The sequence below is a fragment of the Mirounga leonina genome, unplaced genomic scaffold (genome assembly GCF_011800145.1).
Source record: "Mirounga leonina isolate KUSES-001 unplaced genomic scaffold, KU_Mleo_1.0 Mir_127, whole genome shotgun sequence".
NCBI classification, from domain to species: domain Eukaryota; kingdom Metazoa; phylum Chordata; class Mammalia; order Carnivora; family Phocidae; genus Mirounga; species Mirounga leonina.
Window position 1 is genome coordinate 62,397,869 of NW_023270316.1, and position 23,354 is coordinate 62,421,222.

General features: G+C 41.2%; 1 long non-coding RNA gene across 1 annotated transcript in view; it reads left to right on the plus strand.

Moving 5' to 3' along the window:
* The window catches only part of LOC118009483, a 139,871-nt gene extending 123,179 nt beyond the window's left edge, over window positions 1–16,692 (plus strand). Inside the window, exons 3-4 of the long non-coding RNA XR_004678946.1 lie at window positions 13,828–13,875; window positions 16,544–16,692. This is a non-coding gene — a long non-coding RNA (uncharacterized LOC118009483). The remainder of the gene's footprint in view (window positions 1–13,827; window positions 13,876–16,543) is intronic.
* Window positions 16,693–23,354: the final 6,662 nt, after the last annotated feature.

Below are 23,354 nucleotides of genomic sequence, written 5' to 3' on the forward strand. Positions count from 1 at the left end.
AGGGAGGTTCTAGGAACACCTCCCTTTCTAGTTCCAGTGAGGATGGACAGCTCTGGGGATGAGTCGTGTCTAAGCTGGAGACTGGGATCTGTAGGAGTGAGGGGAGGGAGCAGGGAGCAAGATGGAAAGACTTCTCTTGGCGTAGATCCTATCAACGTATCCCATTGCTTTGAGAAACATGGTGGCGCTCCCGCCAGGGCGTATCCTAGGGTGCTGTGTGCCCTCAGGTGGGTGCAGAGGATAGTAATAGGCTGCTTTTATGATTTTTGCCTTGGCAAGAACAGCACCCACTCTGTGTTCTCTTATTGCAAAATCTTCAGTGAGTCCTTAGAGCCCACACAGCATCATTCTTTAGCCTGGCATTAAATGAACTCCCTCCCCTCCCCCTGTCTGGCCCAGCCTCACCTGGCCACTCATTCTCAAAGCGCTGTCAGGCCTCCGGACCCTCAGCTCCGTCAGCTTGCAGGTCCCTCCTCACCTTCAAAGTCTCCTTCTTTCTACAAAACACAGGATACCCATCATGTCCTCTGTGGAAACTTCTGCAAGATTCCGGGCAGTTACTTCCTCCTCTTGTTCTGATAGCAGTCTTAACTTCAGGTTGGATATCCCCACATTACCTCCCTGAGCAGGCCGTGAACCTCTTCGTGGTTAGCATGTTGGCTCTGCGTGTCTGTCTCCTTGGTGCCGAGAACAGAGTCCGACACACAAAAAGCACAGCTTTTTAGTTTCAATTTATTTTCAAATGAACAAGTTCAAATGTTTAAAACAACTAAACTCAGGGATTTGCAAATGAATATTTTTAAACAGCATTAATTAGCCAATATCCCCCCTTATAATGAAATCGTTCATGCAATCCACTGATCTGGTTATTAAAATGGGGGGGGGGAATCACAAGACCAATTTGTCACAAAACAATTTTTGAAAAATCTTTGCTTTTCATTATATCTTGCTTTTAAAAGGAACACCAAAAGAAGTAAAACAACAGAAAAGTTACAGCAACATACTGGCCTGTTGAGAAGCATGTATCTCTTATCTGCCTTGGTCTACTTAAGTATCCATGGGAATAGCAGAGAATCTCAGAATTTATGTGAAACCCAGAATGGGTCCCCACACATCCCCTTACTAGAAGGCTTAGTTAGTACAGTGGAGATTCAAAGAACTTCAATATATAAAAATGAAAGTTGTTATCAGATGGTTATAAATCAGTAATAAAAACATGCACTAAATGTTTCAAAAGGAAATATAAACTAATCTAGTCCTCTAAGTGGCTTTTAATTTTTTTCTCATTTCATTCTTGGGAAGGGCCACCAAAATTCAATGGTGCGTGAAAAGCCAGAAAACCTCATGTTGTGGCCATTTTAAAGAAGAAATGTAACAGTTTTAAAAGTACCATCCAAACATTTGAATTTTATTTTGATGATCAGAATCTGGTCTAAGGAGAGTTTATGTTGGATGTCACACTAAGAAATGAGGTTAACAATACTACCCGATCTTCGTATAAGGTAAGTTTATCTGCAAAGGGTGTCAGGGCAGAGATTCCAAAGGGACTCTATGTAGGGTTTTCCTCTCCATTTGGGGATAGCTATATCTCCCTGTGAGTGTCAGTATTCTGGGGACAAGGAATGCATGCATTGTGTATAAAGAACAGTGAGGCCCCTGGAGAGAGGTGACAAGGGGAACACCACCAGTTCTAAGGGTTTTCCAAGGAAATGTCATCCTTGAGGATTACAAAAAATGAGTTCCTAAAGGAAAAGCAGCCTGTACTTACAATATTTCAATGCTTACACTTACTTTTTATTTAAATGCAGAAATTGGTAATATTTTCGAGTTTTCTTACACTTGAAAGTCATTTAAAGAATAGCCTGGTTAATATAAAGATCTGGGAGCATGCATGAGAAGCACCCAGGATGGGTTGCTTCTGGGGAAGATCCTAGGAAATTGAAGGTTAACGTAATAGAAGGGCATATACTAAGTCAATCAATCAATCAATCAATCAATCAATCAATCATAGCTCTTGAAAAGTATAGAGGCATTGCATACAAAATATAAGACCAATCCTAGAGGAAATAAATTCTGAAATTGTTAACGGTCTGTACCTCTGGGTAATGAAGACGCAGGGAGACTTTAACTTTTATTTTGAGCTCTACTGTCTGGATCTTTTAAAAATTACTATTACATGCACACCTTGCTTTTAGTGAAGGAAAAAAACCTTAAAATAACTATAATGGGTAGACCCTTTAAAAGTAGGTAGCTTCGATTTCGGGTCCTCAGGCTATGACTCAAGGTGTTGAATCTTTTAAGAAGCTGCCTTGGTAGACTGTGTCTTAGTAAATTGTTACCGTTGTTTCAATTAAACATCTATTAACTGTAACAAAATGCTCTATAAAATAAAAATGAGGTATTTATAGCAAGTTCCTTAAAATCTAAAAACCAGTGGAAGACAGAGAAAACAATGTGGGCTTAAAACAGGGCCTTCTATCTTCATCCCCACGAATCACTTTGTTTTGACTGATCCTCGAGTTAATGCATGCACATTTCCAACTTAAATTTAATCTAAGAATAACACAGAATAGTAATTCCAAATAAGAGTACTCCTAAAGAAGTGCCCCATTAGAACCATGGTGTTTGTATTCTAGCTCATGAAAATGTAATTTTCTCCTTCCTTCTTCAGCCTAGGTGAAATGAGATTGGGTCTTAACAAAGCATTTTGTTTATTGTCCCCTGTTTATTAATAGGGGACCAATAATGTCTTTTAAATGAAATGTAATTCAATAGAATTAGTTTGAAAATATAGAGCACATGTGGTTAACTTTGCTTTTGAAATTACCCTATCAGGTGCCGATCTCTGTAATTAAAGAATCCTAATTCACAATTCTCTGAATCACTGCATTTGGCAGGCAAATGCCAGTAATTTTCATTTCACAACACAGTGCCTCAGACAGTAATAAGCCAGAACGAAACACATGCAGGTTTAATCAGGTAACAAAGCATGTCAAATACTTATCCTGAAACAAGGGAGTCTGGCACATGAAGTGTGAACCTCTGAGAAGTCCCTTAGGGGATGTTATATTCTCTGATCTGTACCTTTTCACAGCTTCTGCTGACACCTTTAAGAGCAAAAAAAAAAAAAAAAAAAAAATCTCACCCAGAATAGGAGTCAGAATTCAAAACAAATCACTCTCAATGGGACTTCTGGGAGCCAAGGATACAAACCCAGGCACACATGTGCACACACACACGTGTACAGATGTATACCAGCACATACACATGCACACATGCACACTCACTCCCAGCTAGATATCAGTGCAAGTGTATATACTGAATGAAAGGTACTTAAAGAATAGTCTTTGTTGATCATCAAATACCCGTGGTCTAAATGCCATAAGAAGAAAAAAATGCTACATTTAACTCTTAGGAAAGTGTGTAAAAGTTTGACTTTGGTCCATAGGCTTCCCAAACAGCTGTCTTAGAGCCCAGAAATAACCTATCAAGGTATTGCTCTTTCATGGAGAATCACAAGACAGGAAGACTTTCCATGGCTCTCTTAGAGCAGCCCAGGAATCCTGAGTAAGGGACCTATGGAGCGACCAAGGAGCCAGCAACCAAGGAAGATTCTGCAAAATACATCTGTTAGCCCACGTTTCAAAGTTAAGTGTCACCCATCAGTGGACACGGTTGACAACAATAGTGCCTCCCTTAGACCTGGACAGCCAACCCGGCCTGGCACCCTCTTTTGGCTGTGCCCCTCCCTGTGGGGTGAAGAGTCTACAGGGCCAAGGAGAAAAGCCCATCAGAAGCCCTCTCATCAAGGTCTGCATATGTGGTCCCCAGAACACACCCCCTCACCTCGAACAGCCTCAAGTCATTTCCAAGGTCCTTGTTGGCTTTTTCTGAGGTCCATCCTCCTGAGGGCAGAGTTTCTTGCTGGGGTACATACTCTAGGCCTGAGGTGGTGGCCAAAGGCTGATGGTTGGAGAGTTGATAGCTCAGACCTCAGGTTGAGGTGTCTGTAGGCATATGCTCTATGCCTTTGGTGAGGCAGATAGAGCCTAAGCAGGAGACAACTGGGAGTGAGCCCTGAGTGGAGGCAGGGGGACCTATTTATTCACTTTCCCCAGCCCCGCATCATTAGGAAAGGACCTGGCTACATTTCTGCTGAGAGAACTTACATAGGTTAATCTGAGACATCAGGATCTCAACAGACAATGTGCTTAGCTTCCTTCCAATTTCCTTTCTAGCCATGACCAAGAACATCTCCTTAGTGGCTTTCCATGGTTATTTGATATCCAATGACAAACTTATTTTCAACTATAATAATGAAATGAAATATAAAAATGTCAAGTAAGGAAACACAGTGAACATTTTCTTGGTCATTGAATATATAATCAAACCAGTCAAAAGTTAACATAAAATTTTACAGTATGAGAAAGTATGCAAGGAATGGATCAAAACTTTATAAATAGATTAAAGTTTTTGTAAAAGGGGGGGAACATAGCTACCTATTTGTTGCAATAATGAACATAGGTTTCGGTTTAATAACAAGTACATCAAAATCACATGAGTAATAATTTATTAAAAAATTTTATTGTTAAAAAGTCAGATATTTCTGGCATAAACTAAGATTGGTATTTACCAACCAAAAATAGTATACTTTGTAAATTGCACCCTAATTTTCTGTTTTCAATTTTAAACCCAGATAAAAGTGTGGCACAGTCACAGTGAATGACAGAATTGGAGTGACTGAAGTCTGTTTCTTGTTCTTTACATTCACTATCTGTTATGGACTGCATCGTGTTCCCCAACCAAAAATTCATGTGTTGAATCTCTGATCCTCAGTGCGACTGTATTTGGAGATGGGGTCTTTACAGAGGTAAATAAGGATAAATGAGGTCCTAAAAGTGGGCCCTGACCTAGTAGGATTGCTGACCTTATAAGAAGAGGAAGACACCAGAAATCTCTCTGTGTGTGCACAGAGGAAGGGCCACACGAGGATACAGGGAGAAGGGAGCCACCTACAAGTGGAAGAGAGACGCCTCAGGAGAAATCAGCCCTGCTAGCACTTTGATCTTGTACTTCCAGCTTTCCAGAATTGTGAGAAAATTTCTGTGTCTAAGCCACCTAGTCTGCACTATTTTGTTATGCAGCCTGAGCTGACTAATACACTATCACTATTTTTTCACTGTTTATTTTTTATTTACTGTTTAGTCACAAGAATGGGTAACACCATAGAAAATGAAGGTATGCACTGTCCCTGAAGCAAGCTTGAACAATTTCAAATCACTAGCCATAAACTCTTGCAAGAAAATGTGCTGCTCAGTTGGCATGAGTGGGGGCCACTGGGGAAAGTGGGATTCTTTGCATGAACTTCTCTGTAAAACACCATGTTTAATAAAGAATCCATAATCAAAGCATGCTCATTTGAAGGTCGCATAGATACTTTTATATGTAAAATTAACAAAAACTTCAGCAATTATTCTATGCATTAGAGTATAGATGAAAAACAGTTTTTTTCAAGAAGGCATGTGTTATCACTGACGTTGTTTAGAATTGCCAGCACGTAGAGATAATAAAAAGCAGACAGACTTGTTGCTGTTTTTATCATTGCTTTTAAATTCTCTACAAATCATGTACCCTTTTTGACCTGTGCTCGGAGGGATCGCTCCCACAGGCCTGCCTTTGATACTCCTCTGCCCCTCCTTCTTCTGGGCCTTCTGAGAAGCAGCCCATTGGCCTCATGGGATAGTAGCTACAGCCATCACAGTAGGTCTCACATCGCATGATAGCTCAAGCATCGTGATCCCTGAAGGAAGGAAACTGACCATCTGCCTTTGTCACTTCAGGGTTGAAGTAGTATTTCCTTCATGGTACAGCAGCCCTGCTTCATGTAGGAGGAGAAAAAAAGGAGTGGTGGAAAATATGTTGAACCTCTGTCCAGACTTCTTTGTTAGCAAATGATAAAGGAGTCTTTTTTGGAGTCCGTATTCAGGTTGATCCTTTGGATTATGTTATTATAGCAGTTAGTACTGATAGTTCGAAGGCCTGTTGGCTCTGATACTAATATTTCATGTGATTTACTAACTTTCTGAGATTTGGCATCTCCAATGTTACAGCTGGAAAGGTATATTGAGACTATGCTTAGTCACTGACAAGCCTTGGAACAGAAAAGAGCTTTGGTTGGTTCTAAGAGCTATGAGGGGAAGTCTGGTTGCTAAAATGAAGGGAAGATAAGAAATTCTAGGTCTTCTTTCTGAAGAAGCTGCAAGCAGTTCTCTTACAGAAAGCCCTACCACTCATCTCTGATTTAATAATTATATTTTCCGATAGCTCCCTTGGTCTACCATATCATTTATTAGTTGAGTGCCAGCTATCTCTTTGGTGTAGAACAGAACTCCACCCCTCCATCTCTTGGAGCAGAAAATGCAAGAAAGATTGTTCTTGGGGGGAGCTGAAGAGCCATCTGAACAAACCATTAAAATGATGTTTAAAGAGAAAAAAAAGATCTGTTAATTTCAGAGTTAATTTTAAATATGGATTTCAAAGCTATGGAGGGATTTGCAAAAAACACATCATCTGGACTCCTAAGGGGTAACAAATGCTTGGCACGTAGCGGGAGCTCAGTAAATAGCTATTGAATAAAAAGTTTCGGCTCCTCAGAAGCAAGGAACGACTTACTTAATTTTCAACTAATTGTTTAAAAATAAAGAATACATGAATGTGCCCATGTTTTACTGTCACCCTGGCAAACTCTATGACTTAAAATAAAGGAAAGGAAGAGGAAGGAATGGAGCTTGGGTGGGTGTAGTTCCATGAGTTGCAACGACAAAATTGGTATCAAGAAGGGAAATCTGGGAGTCTGAATCTGTGACCCAAACCAGACTGTTGAGATGTTGGATGGGACAAACAATCCCTCAGGAGAGGTCAGGCCACAAATCAGAGCACAGAGCAGCCTGCCCTTTGATGGCTAGATAAGGTAACATAGGGCAGAAGGAAAGAGACCCTTCTAGGCCCTTTAAATAGGGCCAGCTGAAGTGGTGGACACAGACGTTTTGACAGCCAAGGGCTTGCAGAACATTTGGCTTTTTTTCCACCTCACCTTGAGTTCCCCTTCTTGCAAAATGAACTAGCAAATAAATAAGTCTTCTTGGAATCATGAGACCTAAAGATGGAAGATGTGACAGCGTTCTGACCAGTGATCTAACCAGATTATCAACACAGAATGCCTAAGGCCAGAAAGTCATCACCTGTTGCCAAAATAACTAGGTCTCCAAGAGGTGGTAAGGTCCTCCTGAGTAAATTGTGTCCTTCTGAGGACATTAGCCACACTCAGGGTGTGTTGTCTTATTCACTTTTATTATAACTAGACACCAGGTAACAGCTTGGCAGAGACATTATAGAGTAATTTCAAGTGCAGCTAACTGGGTAGAATAGAAATACTTTAAAGTCCTTTCCGAGGCTGAGATTCTATCGTGTGATTGCCTTACATGCTCATTTTACATTCCCTTATTTCACACCATTAAGTGATGCTGGAATCAAGTAGATACATATGGATGATGTTTAAGTCACACATGGTAGGAAAAATCACCCATCCACCCCTCCTTCCTAAATCTATTCCCCTCCCCTGGTAAAAAAGTCACATCGGTAAAAAAAGTTCAAGGTAAGTGTCCAATAGTGTTGCTTACTAGTGCTTTATTTTTGGTGAGATAGGCTTCAGTGAAGTATAATCCAGAGCTAAATCCAGAATATAGTGTTCCCTGAAGCTCTTTCCTAGATAAGGGATATTATCAAATTGCCATTTTCCATCCAGCTGTACAGGTCACCAGATATCTCCCAGTCCAGAGACCTTGGAGCAGAGGACAAAAATGGGGTAATTTTGATCATGTGACCTTAGGGGAGGCACAGTGCCTGCTTTGCCCCACTAAGAGTGAACAAACTATAGAGTCCATTACGCAGACAGCTCCCAATATGGAGCTCCCCAAAGATATGGTTCCCCAAACAACATTTTTTAAATTTTGAGCTGAAGACTTGGTACTTATTTCCTCTGACCTTGACCATGGCCAACATGCTCCATCAAAATAAACCTTGGGTTATCGAGAATGGATACATGGACTTGGAGAGAAATAACAGCAAGGACTTGGTAAAAGCAACACTAAGAACAAGATGGAAAAGAAGCAATGAACTGCACCAAAATGTAATGTTCCATTCAGGGAAAAATTTTTCATGGAATTTTTTTTTTTTTAGCTCCACTATTTTGGACTTTCAAAAGTAGTGAAGGCAACACATTCTAAAATGCTTGGACTTAGCTCAAACAGACTGTGTCATTTCATCTTGACAGAGATCTCTTCTAGAAAAGACTCCCTGAACTACTCTGGATATGAATTAAGTTCCTTCTGTTGAATCTCAATGTATAAATATTTGAGAGAAAGCTCAAGTTGACGAAGAATGCATTTTTTGCTTGGATGATGTTCCTTCTGTATGATGCATTGTTATTAATAAGGATTTAACATTTACCTTTAACTTACCAATTGCTTATTGGAGAAAAAATAGACATCAGATAAATAGGAAAGAGCTACAGATTAAGGGGCTTTTTTTGTTTTGTTTTTTGCCCATTAAACATTAGACTTCATTGTTTCTTTTTTTTTTTTTTTAAGATTTTATTTATTTATTTGACAGAGAGATAGAGCCAGAGAGCACAAGTGGAGAGAATGGCAGAGGGAGAGGGAGAAGCAGGCTCCCCACTTGAGCAGGGAGCCCGATGCGGGGCTCGATCCCAGGACCCTGGGATCATGACCTGAGCCGAAGGCAGACGCTTAACCATCTGAGCCACCCAGGAGCCCCTAGACTTCATTGTTTCAAACTTCTTTTTTTTTTTTTTGCATTCTGTAACATGGTTCTGCATTGGCAAGTTTTCTTATTTACATGACAAAAATTCTTTATTATGCGTCTAATATATACCAGTTGCTAAGTACCAGTAATTCAAGCATAAAGGAAGCATACTCCTTTATTTCAAGGGATCCCTGACCTGTTGAGTGAGATGCACTTACAAGCCAGGGATGACAATGCAGGCTAACAACTGCCTCTGTAAAAGGCATACACGGGAGAGGGAGACAAGTGAGTCTGCACTCTGTGGGGAATAGAGATATCAGGGACTGCCATGAAAATGTGATTTTTCCATACTAATCACCGTGATGATGATTATAAAAGAAATGATCCAAAGGCACATGTTAAAATTCCTTATGAAGTTATACTATTACATAAATTTTCAATGGGTAAGGCTATGAATAGTTTTTAAAAAATCAATAACATTCATTCATTTGCTGTTAATATATTTATTTTCTTCCTTCTTAATAAAACTGAAGAAAAAAAGGAACTATACATGTGTATGTAAAGTCACTTCAGTTCAAAATAATACTCATCAATTAACAGAAGGAGCAAGCCGCTGAGCAGTCTGCAGAAAGCACTAGAGTTCATGTTACACTTGGCCATTTTATACACTCATTTTCCAGAGAACTGTCTTATTAGCTTTCAAAGAGTGAGTTTCTTATCTTGAAAGTTCACTGATCCTCCAAGATGGATACATTTTTGGTTAAATGTTTCTGCATCAAGCAAGAAGTCCTATTCACGATGCACTGTTGATAATGGCTGGAAAGGTTATCAAGGGGCTCTGGCAACACTGGAGTAAACAAACACCGTACGGCACCTTATAGTCAAATGCCTGGACATTCAGTGAATGCTTCGTTGTTTCACAAGGGGGCTTGGTGACATTTCTAGAGGAGGCACAGTTCTTGGCACTTTTCTCACAAGACTGCCCTCCGCTAGCTGGATGAGTAGGCACCTCCTGTGTGACTAACAAGGCAGGAGTCAGCAGGAGAACAGACCCGGAGACCAGGGAAATGAACTGCCCTCTCTGTGGCTGCTTGGCTGGTGAGTACGCCCTGATGTCCCAATATTCTCAGCTAGAGCCATTGGGAAAATGGGCAGTGTGAATCTCCTAGGTTTACCCATAAGTTCCACTGAAGAAGAAGGAGTCAAAATACACTTTTATTTTCCTAGTAACCCCACTTCTTCTGTGGGTAAATATGAGTAGTTGTCAGCATCTTCTGAACAACGGAGCTTGTAGATACCAATTTGGGATTCTCATCTCTCTTGAGAAGTTGCAGAATGGAACATCATTTTTGATAACAATCTCTCATTGTGACAGAGTCATTTGGGGGAAAGGGGACCTTTGTTGCTGGGCCGATTTGTGGTTTAAGTCAAGTTTGTGACACCTAAGTGTATGCATTTTAGAGAAAGTTTGATTGACTCTTCAATTTTCACAGGGCGTTCACTCATGTCTAGGAAAGTTGGTCACTGTGGAGGGGATGATGGAAGTTGAAAATATGGTCCCTGCTCCAAAGAGTTTCTACTATAAGGAAAAGGGCCATTCATTTTTAGACGTTAAAGGAACCTTGAAGGTGATGTAGTCTAACACCCACGTTTTAAATATAAGGAAATTGAGGCTCAGAGAAGCCAATAATTTGCTCAAGGACACATAGCAGGTGTTAGAACTAATATTTCAGCTCTTTCTCTAGTGATCTTTTAAAAACAGTGCATTGGCCTTTCTATGAAAGGGGGTTGGGGTCGGGCGAGACGTACTCTTTGATGATGTGATGAGCCAGGTATCAGAAAGGAAAGCTCTCCACCTACAGGTCTGGGACTACTTATGAGTAAATACTGTGCTTTGCTTCCCACCATCACCAGTCTCCAGTTGAGCAAATCTTGATGGTTGAGTAGGGTTTCACTTTCAACCTCAAGCTGACAGAAATGGTCATGATTCACCCAAATTCCCTGTGAACAGAAACAACTTGGCTTCTCACACCTCCGGTGAAGGCTGGACGGAGATGGTGGACGGCTCCTGGTCTCAGTTCCCGATCTTTCTGGCCCATTTGATATTCTTGAGAGCATATTTTGGATTGACCATCTGTGCTGTGAACGACACCCACATCTCACCCGTTGACACGGGGCAACCACGACTGGTTGGTCAAGCCAGAGTTCCACCTGAGTAGGAACAAACCCACTATGCGTTGTCAAGGAGTCAAAACTCAGCTTAGCTGTGGAGTGGTTTAAGATTGGTCATCTTCAGTGCGCTAATAAAAATAAAAACTCTACCAAGGCTGAGTTCTGGACTCTGTTTAGAGTTGTACTCAGTTGCATGTTGAGGTTGAAGACTTGGACTCAACCTTAACAGACAAGAATGCCCAGGAACAAACAGGGAGCTAGTATTTTCTTCTGAAGGGATTTTTAAGAAATCTGTCCTATAAAAAGTCCTGTTGAAGATCCTCATATGTCAATGACATTGCTAGCTTTTCTAAGACACACAACTCAAATTATAGAGTATCAGGCTTAGGAATCGTTTGGTTCCAAGTAACAGACTCACTTCAATTGGCATATGCTAAAATGAGAAATTTGTTGGAAGGATATGAGATTATTACTTGGAGAACAAGGGCAGAAAGAGGAGCCAGGGTGCATGAAGCCCTGGAATGAGGAACTGGAGAAGAATCAGAAACAAGCATCCTCTCTGGGGATCCACTGTTGTTCAAAGGCTTCTCTCTGTGAATTGATTATCATCCCTCTCTCTCTTTGTAGACTGGCTCTTCCTGCTCTTCTGGAAACTTGGCTGTACATCATTTCCCAGTCTCAGGGCTCTCAACTGATTGACCCAGGTTCTAGGTCCCCCTTCCAAATTTCTGAGAAAGAGACACTAATAGTTTCTGCTTAACTAAAGATTGGTTCCCCCTTTCCACCCTTGGTTCAACTAACCTCGTCCAGGAGCTCAATGGCACATCAAATGATCAGGCTGCTGGGGCCCAGTTCCTTCCTGGGGGTGGGAGAGGTGATTCTCAGAGGAGGTTGATCTGGGCCAGGCAACTACCTGAAAGCAGCTCCCAAGAGTTGTCATTCTAGGAAGGAGCTCAGAGTGACTCAGAGATGCTGTAGCTGTAGCATTTATTCTCTCAACATCTTCAGTTTAGCAGGGTGAGCAAAATTGTTTTACAGATAGGAAAATGAGGACAAAGAGTTGTCAGTAAATGGCTCAAGTCAATTTGAAACCTGAGTCCCTGGCTTTGCAATGCTCAATATTTGTCTCTTGAACCGTAAGGGCTGGCTAGCTGCGGATGCTCTGTGACTTACCTATCTCGAAGTTTGTCCAGATAATCTGCAGTGAAGCCATGTAGACCCGTGGTTTATGCTATACCATTTCACTCTCACACACACACAAACACACACACAAACACACACACACACACCCCTCTTCTCCAAAGTGCACCCTGGCTCGCCAGGGAGTGTCCTGCTACCTTGAGAAAGTGTGGCCCCAGGTCAAATGGTGGTGGCTCAGTTCAGTCTGGTTGAGCCTGGCACTTTTCATCAATAAAACAAACTTGTTAAAATTAATGTTGAAATATTCTTCCATCATTCTGAAAGTATGCACTTTGCTCATCTGAAAAATAGAACCAACTTGCCAGTTTCTAAGTTGAAATTTGTGTGTACTGCCCAGAATAACATTGACTCAGTATTCCTTTTAACATCAAGCCTCAGTAATGTTTCACCTTTCAGTGTTCCTCTTCCATACCCTTCTTATGGTCTCTGTACACATAGGTGCGCATGCACGCGCACACGCACACGCATGTACACGTGCAGATGTGCACATACTTTTCCACTCCTGTGCATCACAGGTTACAAAGGATTGACGAATACAGAGTTTTTGGACTGATAAAGGCCTGGAGCTTCACTTCTTCATGTCAGAGGTTGACAAGTCAAGGTTTAGATGAGACAGTCCCTTCCTCCACTGGGTACCTCGCTCCTCACTACCATGGATAGATTGCTACGTGATGGTTTGCTGTAGAAAAGGTTTGGCAGAACACTTTAGAGAGATTTCAGCCAGAAAAGGTACATGCACTTTGCTAAGAAAAGAAAGATTAAGTTCTAATGGAATTAGCGCAATGATCCCTTATTTCAGAATACAGTTGATGAAAGACCCCTGGAGGGGCTGAAGGGCATTCTGAGGCCAGAACGTGGGTCCTGTTCTTCATTATTTTCTCATTCAGAACACCTGTGGATTGATTAATCTTTATCTCTCCCAAGCACACGCAACAAGACTAAAAACGCAGAAAAGACCCCTCCAGGACCTCCGGATGAGACATTCCCTTAGTCAGAACCTTCTCTATCAGTAGATCTACCACTCACGGCCATTATTTTTTGCTTTGCCCCACACCCAACCCCATTACCACCCTACCTAACACCATTGAGGGCAAACGTGTTTCTTTCTGGCATACCTACCTGGCGTACAAATAGCAAATGTAATTGCAATAGTGACGATGAAGATTCCTAAACCCTTTCTATGGGGCAGTCACGGTGCTGGAGTCCCAGAAGATGGCATCCCCTCCTCGCTCAGCCCTGGGGCATGGGTTTAATTCCCTGACCAGACATGAGATCTGCCCGACATGAAGCCCCATGCTTGCAACCATCAAACCGAAATTTTCACTCGCAACAATATTCTTAATAGTTATTTCGTGTATTTAATTCTTCAGTGCTCTATTCCAAAGATGTTGGGGGAAGCAGACCATGGATGGGAACTCCAAAAGGGGAACTCCCAGACTTCGGCTCCAGCTCTGATCTCCATCCCACCCAGACCTACAGAGCAGCTGACATCTCTGGGCTCAGTTAAAATGTCTGGAATGGACAGTGAGAGGGAATGCCAGCCTCGAGTGTACAAATAACCATAAAACCTAAGACTGGCACAACTTCTCCCTCATGGTGGATTACAGTCTGTTTTTATTTTTGCATCCCCAGCAACAACAGGTGTGCCTTCCTGAAGAGAGAAAGTGAAGCCCAGAAAATGTGAGTTACAGAGAATTACTTTGGGGTGAATATTAATGTTCTTTAGATTCACAGGAGAAAAATAGGAGATCAGTACCATAGAATGACAGAGTCTTTAAGTTGAAATGACTTTAAACCTCATTTTGCCTAATTGCTTTTATTTTATAGGCAAGGAAACCTAACAGAGAAGAAAAATACCTTAACTTGCCAACTCTGCTCTATTCCATGAGGTTGATCAAAACACTTTTGGAAATGCAGCATGGCTTGATAATCAGCCTTTGAGGAAAAACTATAGTTTTTGATAGAGCTATAGTAAAATGCAAAATTTTATTGGTATGCAAAATATTACTAACACCTGTATATAATACTAAGGCGTAATAATTCTCAAATGAAATTATTAAAAGAGACTTCAATAAAAAGTCATGCTATAGGGGCATGTTTCATTCAACTTTGGCTCCACAGGTATTTATTGAACACCTACTATGTGTCAGGCACAGAACAAGGAGCTATGACTTCAGAAATGAAGGCATAGTTCTTTCCTGTTAAGAATCTATAATCTAGGGGCCCCTGGGTGGCTCAGTCATTAAGCGTCTGCCTTCGGCTCAGGTCATGATCCCAGGGTCCTGGGATCGAGCCCCACATCGGGCTCCCTGCTCAGGGGGAAGCCTCTCCCACTCCCCCTGCTTGTGTCTCTGTCAAATAAATAAATAAAATCTTTTTTAAAAAAAGAATCTATAATCTAGTGGATAATCACCAGCTTTAAAATGTAAGTGATGGAGACAGCCCTTTAGAAATTTTTAGTAACTTTGCTAGTTTATCAAAAGTTCCAAACCACCCGACCTCATTTACCTACAAGGTCACACACACACAGACCTGCACAAACACACACACACACACACACACACACACTACCCTTCTAATACATATCAGTGTCAGAACTGTGAAAGGTCTGAGGTTTCACCCTACTTGCCAACTAAGAAGTCAGCCTGCCAGTCTCCTGGATACTGGTAAAAGATATGAGAATCTTTTCTGAATCATAGACAGAGGACTTTATTACTCACAGCAGTACTAAGAGGCTGGTCTGCTTATTTTATCAGTAGTGGGGCTGTGCTAGATTCTTATAGATCTACGATGTCCCTATTGCAAATCTACCAAGATTTTGCCTCACTTTTAAGGACATGAGGAAGAACAGGGCTTCTTTAAATTATGGCTATTTTGAAATCTTTAAAATTACACAGGTTCAGAAAAGCACCTTTGGAAAACATTGACTGGAAACTTTGAAACTTCTAAGATGAATACACGGCTGTGGGGGGCTTGACTTCTGTAACTCAGAAAAAGTGTACTGAGGGCCTACTACATGGGAGAACTCTGGTAGAAACCCTTTCACTTCCTTATATTAGTCCTTTAAGGCAGAGATTTTAATATCCATTTTAGAGGCCAGGGAGCCGAGACTTACATGGGATCCATAGCATGCCCCAAGACAAACAGCTAGCAAGTCTCTGATCTTTTTTTCTTTGCCACAACTGCTTCTCTTTCTACTGACAGATAACTGCACCACAAAGATGCATCAGATCTCATCTACAGAACCGTGGAACTACCAGTTCAACTCCAGAGGTGTATGTGCGACTCAGTGTATAAAATAGCCATAACATGTATATTTATACACAGATACACGGCACAGATAATTTTTAGCAACTATTGTAAGGAACATTTCCTTCCAGGTGTTCCACGGTTTGCTCTCTCATTTTCTTGGTCTTTATTCAGATGCTATCTTTCAGGTGCTTTGCACCCTTGGTACTTAGCACCAACTAACTTACTCAATATTTTCCTTATTTATTTTGTTTCTTATCTGTTCTGCCTTCACTAAAATGCAAGCTACACGAGGACAGGAATTTTTGCCTGTTTATTGTTGAGTTTAAAATAGATTCTGGCATGTGGTAGGAGATCAAAAATATTAAGTGAATGAATCATGAGCATAAGCTCTACACTGCCATCTAAATGTACTATGTATGGGAGGCTCAGCGTGCCTTCTGGAAAGGGGTGGAGACTCTGGCCTATAATCACAAGAGTTAAGAACTGCTTCCACCAATACCCCCAAAGGAAGCAACCAGGATAGCTTCTGTCTTTGAGAGATTGCAAACTAACTGGGGAGACTAAACATATAATGCATGAACAAAAAATAGACTAGATCCACAAAATAATATATCAACATGAACAGTTAAATCCAGCAAGGACTGATTTCAAAAATGGTGAGTCAAGGAGCTTTATCAGAAAGTATCTGTTATATAGAAGCAAATCAATACATACCTGAATACCAGAAAGCATTTTTTTAAAACATTTTATTTATTTACTTGAGAGAGAGAGGGAGTGAGAGAGAGAGCATGAGGGGGGGAGGGTCAGAGGGAGAAGCCAGACTCCTCACTGAGCAGGGAACCCGATACGGGACTCGATTCTGGGACTCCAAGATCATGACCTGAGCCTAAGGCAGATGCTTAACTGACTGAGCCACCCAGGCGCCCCATCCAGAAAGCATTTTGAAGGATATGCTCATATACACCTTATAGAATAAGTACATTTGGAGAATATTTCTGAGAAGGTCTCAAGCACAGGTAGTGGGAATGTTTAGTCTGTAACGTGAACACACAAAATATATTTCTCAGCAAATCCTTTGTCCCTTGTATAAACACAGTTTCACCAAGTGGCAACAACAGCAACTTGAAAAACATGGAGAAACCTGAAATTCCTAGTTGCACTCTGGACGGGCAGAAGGTAATCACCAAATGGAATCTGGACACCACCTGATGAAAACCACTTGTATTTCGTAGAGGTGGTGAGTGACAGAGGAAATAAAGTTAACTGGAAAAAACCCATGACATTTGCTTCTAATCTTTCTGCTGCTCTATCTATTTCTCTCCTTTTTATTTTTTTCCTCTTGCCATTAAAGCTTTCCCTCTCATTTCTTAGATGAGTAATTAAACCCTGATCTCAGGTATAAGTCCCAGAGGCAGTTATCAAGAGAAACTAACCGGCTCACTAACTGGAGGTAACTTCTGTTTCAATGCTGATTCACCATGTGATCTTAAGTTCCCAATAGAATAGTCTCAATTCTATGGAAAAAAATGCACTACACAAAGCAGAGGTTATAATGGTAGCAGAGAGTGCTATTATTTGTCTAAAAATAATCCCGGTTTCACTTCTGATATCTAGAAGCCTCTATTTTTCTTTCTCTATTTTCTCTTTTTTCCCTCTTCCCACTCATTAAACCTTCTAGTAGGGCAATAAACAAGCTCACGGGGGTAGAATAAATTCAAGATTCAAAATAGAAAAATATTTATGGGAATCTACACAGTTGTGGACATTAAAGAAACTTTTATTAAGTGTCTAACACATTGAGATAGTAAGGAAATGTGCAAATTTCTGGAAGAATATTCCAGAAAGGTGTTTTTCATTACATTGTATTGGATATTCACTTAAAGGCAATATACATTACATCTCATCAAGTTCCAGAAGCGTGGTGACAAGGCAAGGCAGCTTCTTGAGACCAAACCCCACCATGTCATTACGATGTACTAAACTTGATCCCCGGGTGGAAATGTCTCCTTAAGTTCATTGTTCTTCACTTTGCAATTCAGAAATAAAAAGTACTTCTTGGTAGAAAGTACACCTTAATGTTTCATTACACTAGATTGTTCACCCCTGTGGTAAAATGTTTGAGCACCTCCAATAGATATACAGAATAAGTACATTTGGAGAATATTTATGAGAAGGTCTCAAGCACATGTACTGGGAATGTTCTGTCTATAATATGAGCACACAAAATATAATTCTCACCAAATACGTTGTCCCTTGAATCACTTATAAATTACTTGACACGTGAAATAATATGTAAATCAAAACATACAAAAATAGAACAAAAATTTCTAGAATACTTTAAAGGATGGGTTAAGGATAAAATAGGCAATATTTTTAAATGTCTTGCTAGTTATGATGGCTTCATTTTATCATTAATAATATCTCAAGGTTCCACATAAGCTTCGGCCACAGTTCATCTTTAATGATAATGAAGTAAGTCCCTATTTCAAATAGTCTTGTGGATAATGCCAAATGTTTTCTTCCCAAATCTTCTCAGGTGTGACCAGACTATCAGTGTCTTATGCTCATGGTGGGACTGGCCAAGAGCCTTTACTAAGAGAAAAAGAAGGGTCAGCTGTGCCACTTCCCGTCCTTGCACTTACTTCACATCATGTTATCTTTCATCGGGGCTCTTTGCAGGGTTATTTGTTTTTTTAAGATTTATCTATTTATTTGAGAGAGAGTGGGGGGAGAGGCAGAGGGAGAGAGAGTCTTAAGTAGACTCCACATTGAGCGTGGAGCCCACGCGGGGCTCAATCTTACAACCCCAAGATCACCACTTGAGCAGAAAACAAGAATCAGACACTTAACCGACTGCACCACCCAGACGCAGGGTTACTTTTAAGCCAGTGTTTTGTGATGGCTGATTCAATTAAAACTAGATCATATAATCTATAAATCTTTTCGATAAGGACGCATGTAAATGCCATATGCTGTAAGATGTTAAAAGTAACAGAAGCATGGGACCAGCTATGTTTCTGGGTGTGGACCTCCTCTCTCACCTGACTTCTGATTACAGACTCAAAGGGCCATGCCAATCCATATCATAAATGATAGTAAAGCTCAGGATCTTTCTTATTTTTTAGATAACTATGAAAGATAGATAGTTTTCCAATCATTTGTGTGGGGCAGGCACCCTGGTCACCACTGCTCTAGGAATTTTTAAAAAAGGACTTCTTCCTGGGGCGCCTGGGTGGCTCAGTTGGTTAAGCGACTGCCTTCGGCTCAGGTCATGATCCTGGAGTCCCTGGACTGAGTCCCGCATCGGGCTCCCTGCTCAGCAGGGAGTCTGCTTCTCCCTCTGACCCTCCCCCCTCTCATGTGCTTTCTCTCATTCTCTCTCTCTCTCAAATAAATAAATAAAATCTTTAAAAAAAAAAAAAAAGGACTTCTTCCTAATTTTGAAAACATGCTTAAGGCATTTCGTAACCCTGGTAGTACCAAATTTTAATTTTCAGATGTCTGCATGAAAATATCAGACTAGGATAAAGCTACCAAGCCAAGACCAGTCTACCTTTTCCCCATTGAGGTGACAAAATAGCCAAATGCTAGATTTTACTGTCCTCATGTTGTTCTTATATAAATATATATATATATGATAATAATTTATTCTTCTATTCTTATGTTAATAGTTCTTCATCAGCAATGCTGGGTCTATAATCTCTATTATTTCTTTTTAAAAGTTGATAGTGTAAGTTATTTCTTTGGTATATGACTTATGGAACAAGTGCAGGCCATGAAGCAATCTTTCCACTAAACAATTAAAAATGTATTAAGAAATGAACTACCAATAGATGCAACAACATGGATGTTTCATTTCAAAGACGTTATGCTGAGTGAGAGAAAACATCTGCGGAAGAGCACACACTCTGTGATTCCACTTACCTGAAATTCCAGAAAAGGCAGACTAATCCATCATGATGGAAATCAGGATGGTTGTTGTCCCTTCAGTCATGGAAACATGGGATTAACAGGGAAAGGACATGTGGGAACTTTCTGGAGTGATGGAAGTGTTCCATATCCTGGCAGAGAATTGGATTAAATGAGTGTATGCATGTTTCAGAACAATTTATCTGTACAGTTAATGTCAATGCATTCGATTGTATGTAAATTATGTCAATAAAAAATTCAGGTACATAGTAGCAGTTTCTAATGATACCAGCTTTTTTTTTTTTTTTAAGATTTTATTTACTTGTCAGAGAGAGAGAGCACAAGCAGGGGGAGTGGGAGGGAGAAGCAGGCTTCCCGTGGAGCAGGGAGCCTGATACGGGGCTCGATCCCAGGACCCTGAGACCATGACCTGAGCCGAAGGCAGATGCTTAACGACTGAGCCACCCAGGCGTCCCATAGTGATGGCGTCTTAGGATGTCTTATATAGCACCTGAATAGCTAGTTTCATTTTGTGAAATTAATTGCAAAGTGAAGAGGCCTTAACTGGTAAAATCTGCATATTAGGTATCAGAATCAAATAGCAATAATATTAATAATAATAATGATAGGTATTATTTTATTGCATATTGACGATATGCCAAATACTGTGTTTTTGCTATCCCACGGGGAAGAAAACACTCAGACATAAAAAAAAAAATTCAGTAATTTTCCCAAAGACATATAAGCAATAAATGGCAGAGTTGAACTTGGAACTCAGGATTCTTTCCTTATGGAGCCCCTGCCTTCAACTACTAGGACAAATGCTTCTTGGAGAAGAAGATGAGAATTTTCAAACTTCTCAAGGATGCGATATAAAATAAAACATTTATTTAATGTTCTTTTTGTGCCAGGAAGTGCTTTCTGTAATTATTATTATCATTTCCTTTTTTTTTTTTTTTTACAGATGAGGAGTTTGAAGCTCAGAGAGGTTAAGCAACTGGCCTAAGATCACACAGTACATGGAGGATCTCTGATTCTGTTCCAGAGCCTTTGAAATCAAAGTCCAGTTTCTTTTTTTTTCTACTTTCAGTGGTTCTTAACTAGAAGGTACATCAGAATCGATGGTAGCGATTTTTAAGAATTATACATTTCTGGGCCTACCTTGGCTATTTTTATTCTGTAGATTAAAGGGGCACTTGGGGATTAGTTTCTTTACAGGGCCCACCAGTGATGCTAAAGAAAAACCACTGTGCCAAGTTGTCATTGGTTTCTCAGCAAGACCCCCTCAGCTCCTCTTAAAATGTCTATGCATTTATTTTATTTAAAAAATTAATAGAAAAGGGGCTTCTTGTCATGATAAACAGATAGAAGTAAACATGAATAGATCTTGGCTTCAGCCTCGCTTCTGCCACTGTTAGGGTTTTAGACAAAGCCACTGAGATCCTTTGGGCCAGTTTTCTCCTTTAATATTAAAGAGTTGAACATGCTTATCCTTAAAATTCCATCTTGTTCTAACATTCAAGTTCAAATTAAAACTAATCCTATTTGTTAAATGCTGTGACCTCCTTGGAAGTACTGGAAAGGACCCTGGGGTGTCTATTGTACAGATAGGTCGGAATTTGTTGAAATAGTAATTATCAACATATAAAATCGCTTAGGTGTAGTGATAATCTCTAGGGAAACCTAGAATTACCATTGGTTTCTAGACAAACTGACTTGACGGAGAATTACAAATCTTTGTCACTTCAAGAAAAATTAAAGAAAAGCCCCAATTCCGTATTTCACACCTGTGATGTCAAGTTTACAAGACCGTTTGGGTATAAAGATGTAATAGGGGACCTTGACCTGCCAGCAGAGTTCAGGAGATGCACAGGATAGACGTCCTCTGTTGACAAGTGAGATGCATTCACGGTAAGTGCTTCTAGTGATGTGCCGGGAGCAGCAAAGTTGCAGGAAGCTGCCACTGGGCCACTAGTCAGCTCGCGGGCACAGAAAACAAAGGTCAGGACTTCTAACTTGCTGTGTTTGGCCTAGGAGGCCAACCACAGACAGGGAGGCTTGAACTTGAGAATAAAGACAAAATCTGGAAGAACAAATGCAGGTGGGAAAGAACCAGAGGGTTGCCCACCATGGTGGTTGGATGTGGGGAATGGAGAGGGGTACCGGAAGAAGCTGAGCCCCTGTTGCCCACTCATGGGCCGACCGGAAGCCCGCTGCTGTGGAGGAGAAAGAAAACTCCAGGCCCACAGTGCTCCCCCCCAGACCTATTTCAGTCTCAGCTTCTGCTGCTTCTCTGTACCAGACTCTGACCCCATTGCTCTCTCATAGATCCCGGGTCTATGAGTGACAGCAAATAGCAGAGACCTCTGCCAACTGTGTTCACCATGAAGCATGAGCAAGAAATAACAAACCTTCGCCACCGAGCAATTTTAGGGGTAACTCACTGAAACATGGTAACACACTAGTGGATCCTGACTGAAAAAGGAAGCAAATGACCTGGCTGTCTGAATGACATACACAATCCCTGACTGTCCTCGTTCCACCAGAGGATTCTTCTTCTTCTCTTTCTGGCTCACTCAGCAGCTCCAAAATAAACTTCTTCCTTGATGACCAAGTGCACTGGAATATTAAAAGTGTGTGTGAAATGTGCAAGGCAGTTTGTTCAACTTGGTCTCTGACAGAGATTGTCATTGCTCAAAGAGATCATGTCCTTTCTACGTGGCATTCGATTTTATTTTTATTTATTTATTTATTTATTTATTTATTTATTTATTTAAGATTTTATTCACCTATCTGAGGGAGAGAGTGTGAGAGACAGAGAGCACGAGAGGGAAGAGGGCAGAGGGGGAAGCAGACCCGCCGCCGAGCAGGGAGCCCGATGCGGGACCCGATCCCGGGACTCCAGGACCATGACCCGAGCCGAAGGCAGTCGCTCAACCAACTGAGCCACCCAGGCGCCCCGGCATTCGATTTTAAACCGAGTGTAACAGGCATAAAATAATTCCTCCATGGATGAATTTGGTAATTGGCAATGTCAGGCTCTGCAGCAGAGACTTCTAGAGCCCCCCAACACCTATGATGTCCTCTTCTTCAGGAACACAGCTAAACCACTTCTTCCAACCAGGTGAGCCATTTTTGAGGCCTGAAAGCTAAGGGCGGATGTGTTTGTCCATACTCTCTTTCTTTGTTTGAACGGCTGGATTCAGAGGAAGACAAGGCTAGAAGAAGGTAAATCAGCAGGAGGGAAGAAGCCCGGGCCTCTAAGTGACAGCATGGAACAAAGGTTACTCACTCGCTTCCCTTTCCATCAACCTCCATTGGGCAATGTTGTGAGCAAGCAATGGACCTTTACTTTCTTAAGCCCCTGAGGTCTGAGATTTGTCTGTTACATCAGCAAATGTGCGCTATCCTAATAGAGGATGCTACAACACTACAGTTTGAGAGCATAAATTCCTCTATTCACATACACACAAAGCCCTGCAAGCCCCACTACATTTGTGAAGAAAAGGAATTACTTATGTGGCCTGTCAAAGCCATATACGTGTTGAATGGCAAGTATCTAAACTCATTCTCTGTCCTGAATCTAGCGCTCCCACCCCACCATGTAACAGCAATAGAAGGTTGCAGTGTCTTGGCAATTTACGGTCTCAGCTTTAGCAAAAATATATAGTGATTAATATATATGCATACAGGTATGTCAAGGAAATGGCTTACCCAGTGGCGGGTTTGGGTTAGCCATCTCTTAAAGGCATGTGACGTGGTGGAGTCAAGAGATCATAAGCAAGAGAAATTGGGACGCCCCACAAGAACAGACTGACACTCGTGACTGTTGTTGCCTCTGACTTTGGTGATGAGGACATTCTGCAGAAGTCCGTCCTTTATCACAGAACTGAACACGCATGCACCTGGTACAGGAGTCAGGGAGGCTGAAGGAAGACCCCAGGCAGGTTCAGCGGCTCCCCACGATCAGCAGGTCTCTGACCATGCATGCGAGCTTC